This window comes from Empidonax traillii, unplaced genomic scaffold, assembly GCF_003031625.1.
Source record: "Empidonax traillii isolate 1590-97213 ecotype Southwest subspecies unplaced genomic scaffold, ASM303162v1 scaffold581:size401988, whole genome shotgun sequence".
Classification (NCBI taxonomy): domain Eukaryota; kingdom Metazoa; phylum Chordata; class Aves; order Passeriformes; family Tyrannidae; genus Empidonax; species Empidonax traillii.
In genome coordinates, this window is record NW_020955774.1 from 396147 (window position 1) to 401988 (window position 5842).

A 5842-nucleotide genomic window follows, 5' to 3' on the forward strand; every position below is an offset into this window, starting at 1 on the left:
GACAGTACAAAAGGAAACGCACACTTCAAGCTGAAAAGCAATACACATCCAACACACACATTTAAGCAAATTCCTCCTTCGGGGCTATTTCCTTTAAGATTTTCATAGATACTACAAAATTGCATAGCCAAAAAATAATTAAACTGCAGAATCTTTTACATTTTGTAGCTGTTAGCACTTCATTTGCCACCTATCAATTAAACATACTAGGATTTCATTGCTGATTTGGTCCCATCAAACAAATGAATAACTGATGATAACTGATGATTCGGTTTTCCAAATGAGATGACACACTTGCCCTGTTATTACTTACTAGAAAAAGCAGGATGGCTTGAAGCATGATATTTTCTGAATGACTTAAAACTAGCAGTTCAGCATACTAGTTTATGCAATACTTTCAATAACATACAAACAAAGCAAAGACATAAAAGCTCAGTATAAAGGCTTATTATAAACAACTCACACAAAAGACCTTGGCAAATGGTTACAGTATCAAACTTCATAGGAATTATTATAAACAATAGAAACAGAAACAGCAGCCATCACTTACTGACATACTAATATTGAAAATAAAAGTGCACAGATTTTTTGCACAGGCTTCTACATCAAAGACACTTATTCTTTCTGTCGAGGGGGCGGAGGGGGCAAAGCTATATTTAGCTTGTGTAAACAGCTCATTTCAACCAAACATGATCAAATTTGCTGTCCAAGCATACCACAAGCTGTTCCTCTCTGATGAATAGTTTCATGACATTTAATGCAATTCAAAACATTCCAACTTCCAGCACAGCCTTATTAGGAAAATGAATTAGTCCACTCTTCACTGTAAGCAATATGTCCAGCAAAAACTATTCATTCTTTAAATTCTCCTATTCTTCATTCACTTTCCAAGTATTTCTCCCATTAAAAAAAAAAAAAAAAAAAAAAAAAAGACACAAGCAAATAGACAGATTCCTTCGGTAATTACTAGTAAGTGGAAAAACATGTTACTAAAGCAAAAGTTCTTCATGCTTCTGCAGGGAGTACACTACCTCCAGAGACTGATCATCAGTGGTAACTCTGTTATCTTCATAACTAGCATTATGGAAGCAAGCTCAGTACAAGGCAGGACTTTTTTGAACAAATCTCAGCTGTCCTGTGTGTTCAACCACACAACAGAGGCCCAAACCCTCAGCCAATAAATCCCTTCATTGAATCTAAAATCCAGAAGACATTTCAGAGTTGTCTCTTTTCCAAATTGCATTGAAAGCGCCATCATCCCCTGTCCTTCTGCTCCTAAGTTAAGGGACTATAATGTATTCATAACCTGAAAAGCAGATGCAAAAATCAACGGGAAATTCACAAGAAGGTAACTGTGCTCATACAAACTCCTATAAACAAGGGGAGCACACAATACTGGTATTAACAGAGATACTGCGTTTGCAGTTTTCACATCTCTGTAACTTGAAGAATTGCTCAAACTCTGATACAAGAAGCTGCAACACCTTCATTGAATTATAGAATCATCTAGGTTGGGAAAGATCTTAAAGATCGAGCCCAACTATAAACATAACACTGCCAACTCCACCAAATGCAGTCAAAGCTGAAAAATTTTCCACAAAACTTTATTGATTATTCTGAACTGAACCTTTCTAATAGAAGGATGGAGGAAAGGAAGGATTCCCTTCCTATTCCCCATCCCACCCGTCCCATTTCAAAACTAACTCCTTTTTCCTAGCTGATCAATCATCAGGGTACAGGTTTCGGAAGCAGATACTACACCCTTGAAAAGCCACTGGTCAGATCTTCCTTCCAAAAAACCTGATCTTTTAGTGGTTTTGCCATTGTAGTCTACAGTTCTGTTGGTTAGCTTCATTTTATTTCTAGAGAACAATCAGTAGACAGGGCAGGAAGCTAAATAAATCTGCTTTTCATAAATTAGCCAACTCCTGGAATAAAGATGACAAGCAGAAGACATTTAATATATATAACAAGTCATGACTTTCACTAGGGGTTATCTGAATAAAAATAAATGTAGACATAATTTAAAGCACAGAAAAAAGAATAATCAAAATATATGTATTTCTTTTCCTTAAACACAAGCCCCTTCTCTATCACAGACAATTAATTTTTTGCCAACCTTGCTATGACTCACAACAATAGAAAAACAAGAACATTGTTAAGCTTGCTTCTTGTTGCAACTTATACAGCATCTGAAATGGTTTCCTTACACATGCTAATATGACATACAACTGCATTTCCCACAGCTCTATAGAAAGACACACTGCTCCAGGCAACACCAGTCAGTAAATCAGCACTTCAGCAATCTTGCCAGGACAAGCATCTGTGGCCTTGAGATTGCAAACCTGTCCCCATCCCAACACATGGAAAAGCGGAGGTAGAAAAATTATCATTAAGTATGACTCACTGAAAACTGGAATCTGTTGCAGCCATTGAAAAAAGAGACTTTTTTTGTTTTGCCTAAAGAAATGCAGCAATGTTTTCAAATCTCTACTCTGTCATCATGCTCACTAACATCTCAACAGATGGCTGTCAACATTTTATTTCGTCAGTCATTCTCTTTTTTCTAGTTCATTGTTTTAGTTTACCTTTAGTTAAACATACCAAGTTATGTCAAATAATGTTGACTACAATAAAACAATGCAAACATCAGTGCTGACTGCCTGCTTAGGGGAGGAAATGGCAATTTCAAACTAGTGATATAGGAGAGAAAAGATGGGATGCAAAATGGTGCTTCAGAAACTATACTTCTCCAGGAGTCTTGGTACTAACATCTCCTTCTGCAAACTAATTCTTACAGTAAAAATGCATAAAAATATCTGTTAACCCATCCAATTCTTATGATTATTCGGTATGAGGATATCAAATCAGGTTGGCAAATGGTGGGGTTCCTTAGGGTCCATTTTAGACTCAGTGCTCCTCAACATCTTCATAAATGACTTGGATGCAGGACTCGAATGTTTACTAGGTAAGTTTGCTGATGATATTAAACTGGGGGGAGGCTGGGGGTCCTGGTCAGTGGCAAGCTGGATATGAGTCAGCAGTGCCCGGGCAGCCAGGAGGGCCAACCATGCCCGAGGGGGCATCAGGCAAAGCATCACCAGCTGGTCGAGGGAAGGGATTGTCCCATTCTACTCTGCACTGGGAATATTGTGTGCAGTTTTGGGCACCACAATATAAGAAAGATATAAAACTATAAGGGAGTATCCCTAAAGGAGGGATACAAAGATGGTGAAGGGCCTTTAGGGTAAGCCGTATGAGGAGCACCGGAGGTCACGTGGCTTGTCCAACCTGAAGAAGAGGAGACTGAGTGGAGATCTCATTGCAGTCTACAACTTCCTCATGAGGGGAAGCTGAGGGGCAGGCACTGATCTCCCCTGTGTGGTGACCAGTGATAGGACCCAAGGGAATACCACGGAAGTGTGTCAGCGGAGGTTTAGGTTGGATTATTAGGAGAGAGTTCTTCACCCAGAGCGTGTTTGAGTGCTGGAACAGGCTCCTCAGGGAAGTGGTCACAGAACCAAGCCTGACAGAGTTCAAGGAGTGCTTGGACACAGGGACATGGTGTGATTCTTAGCATGATCCTGTGCATGGCCAGGAATTGAACTTTGATGACCCATGTAGGTGTCTTTCAACTCAGGACATTCTATGGTTCTATGATTAAAACGCAAACAGTGTGAGACACAGTAGTCTTATCATTAATAAAACACTGAAGAGTTTCTGTGGCTGCTCTGTTTGTATGTGAAATCTCAGAAAAAATCTCATCTGTCCAATGAACCACTTTAAACACCTAACAACTTTTGGGCTTGATGTACTTTGGGTAGGTATATTTAATGGAGTATGCTGCGAATACTGTTATTTATGTCTTGTCAGAATAGTATATTGAGATAATATTTAACACCTTATTTCATTAAATTCAGCATGGGAATATTAGCTCATGTGTCACTCTCAGGAAGTTTCTACGCTATCAATAAGTTTAAAGGGGGAGAATTAATAGAATGTACGTGCCAGCATTTTACATTTGATATACACTATATAATACCTTCACATCCTCACACTGTGCACTCCCCCAGTACAAAAGATTACAATGAAGCACTAGGTCAGGTAAAAGAAAGAAAAATTATGTTCTAGCTTTATTGTCTGTTTGATAGTTGGCCAAATCAAATTTAGGTCCCCCCTCTTATATTTAAATAAGGTTTGTTATATCATAATTTATGTGTTAACATAAACAGTGCTGATATTTTAGGAAAGAAAAAAGCTGCCCTCTGCTTTAGTACTTCTACCCACAAAGGATTAGTTGTTTTTAAGACCTCCCAAAGACAACCACTGCTCATAGTCTCATTCCTGTGGTCTGTGGCAACCCTACCGAACGCATTTGTAAAGAGAATTTAACTGCAGGCAGATAATATTTTATTCTACTACAGCAAAACCAAAAACCAAACAAAAAGCTAAGGAAAAATACCATGGAATTTATCTCACTTACCTTCTGGCTGTCAGAGGCTTTTAAAAACAAATTTCTTTCTTCCATGAAGGAAGAAGGTTTAGAAACCGGGAGATCCTATGCATATGGTTAGCACTGGACTGGGAAGGAATGTCTGTACATACCTGCCCACAACTCCCCTGATTTGAGCCCAAACAGGTAAAGCATCCCCAATACCAAGTACAGTTGATGCCTTACAATCCTGTAAGGCAGATTGCTGTCAGTTGTCCTAGAAAAGTTATAAATAGCCTATATACAAGTAGTAGCTCAGCTTTTCTACATAATCAAGTTTGGTAAGCAAGAATCCCATCTTGTCACTAGTTGGCTCCTTAGAAGCAACAGGAAAACTTCTGGCTTGTATATAAGACCTCCTTATACCTTGCCTTCAGTGACAGAGAAAATTTCTATCAGCTATGTCTTGCTATAAACCAAATTTTTTTCTTTTCTTTAAACTTCTCAAGCTGTCTTGCTAAGAGTATCCACATAACAGCTAAGTGCAAATAACAAGATAAAACAACTATATCTGGACTTTTAATGAAGTACAATTTACACATTTGATTTTCTTTATGAGTGTTTATTAGATAGTAATTCTAACACAGCATGCTACCTTTAAAAATAGCCATCTTAACAAAAAGCATAGAACCATAGAATCAGACGGGTTGGAAAGAACCTCTCAGATCATCAACTACCTTGATCCACTAACACCATGGTTACTAGACCATGGCACTCAGTGCCACATCCAGTCTCTTCTCAAAAACCTCCAGGGACGGAGAATCCACCACCTCCCTGGGTAGGCCGTTCCAATGCCTGATTACCCTCTCTGTAAAGAACTTCTTCCTAACATCTAACCTAAACCTCCCCTGGCAGAGCTTGAGACCATGCCCTCTTGTCTTACTGATAGATGCCTGGGAAAAGAGACCAACAACCACCTGCTACAACCTCCTCTCAGGTAGTTGTAGAGAGTGATGAGGTCACCCCTGAGTCTCCTCTTCTCCAGACTAAACAACTCCAGCTCCCTCAGCCTCTCCTCATAGGACTTGTGCTCAAGTCCCTTCACCAGCCTCGTTGCTCTTCTCTGGACCCTCTCCAGCACCTCAATATCCTTCCTGAACTGAGGGGCCCAGAGCTGAACACAACACTCCAGGTGTGGCCTCACCAGTGCTGAGTACAGGGGAAGGATCACTTCCCTGCTCCTGCTGGCCACACTGTTCTTGATGCAGGCCAGGATGTCATTGGCCTTCTTGGCCACCTGGGCACACTGCTGGCTCATGTTCAGCCTCCTGTCGATCAGCACCCCCAGGTCCCTTTCTGCCTGGCTGCTCTCCAGCCACTCTGTGCCCAGCCTGTAGCGCTGCAGGGGGT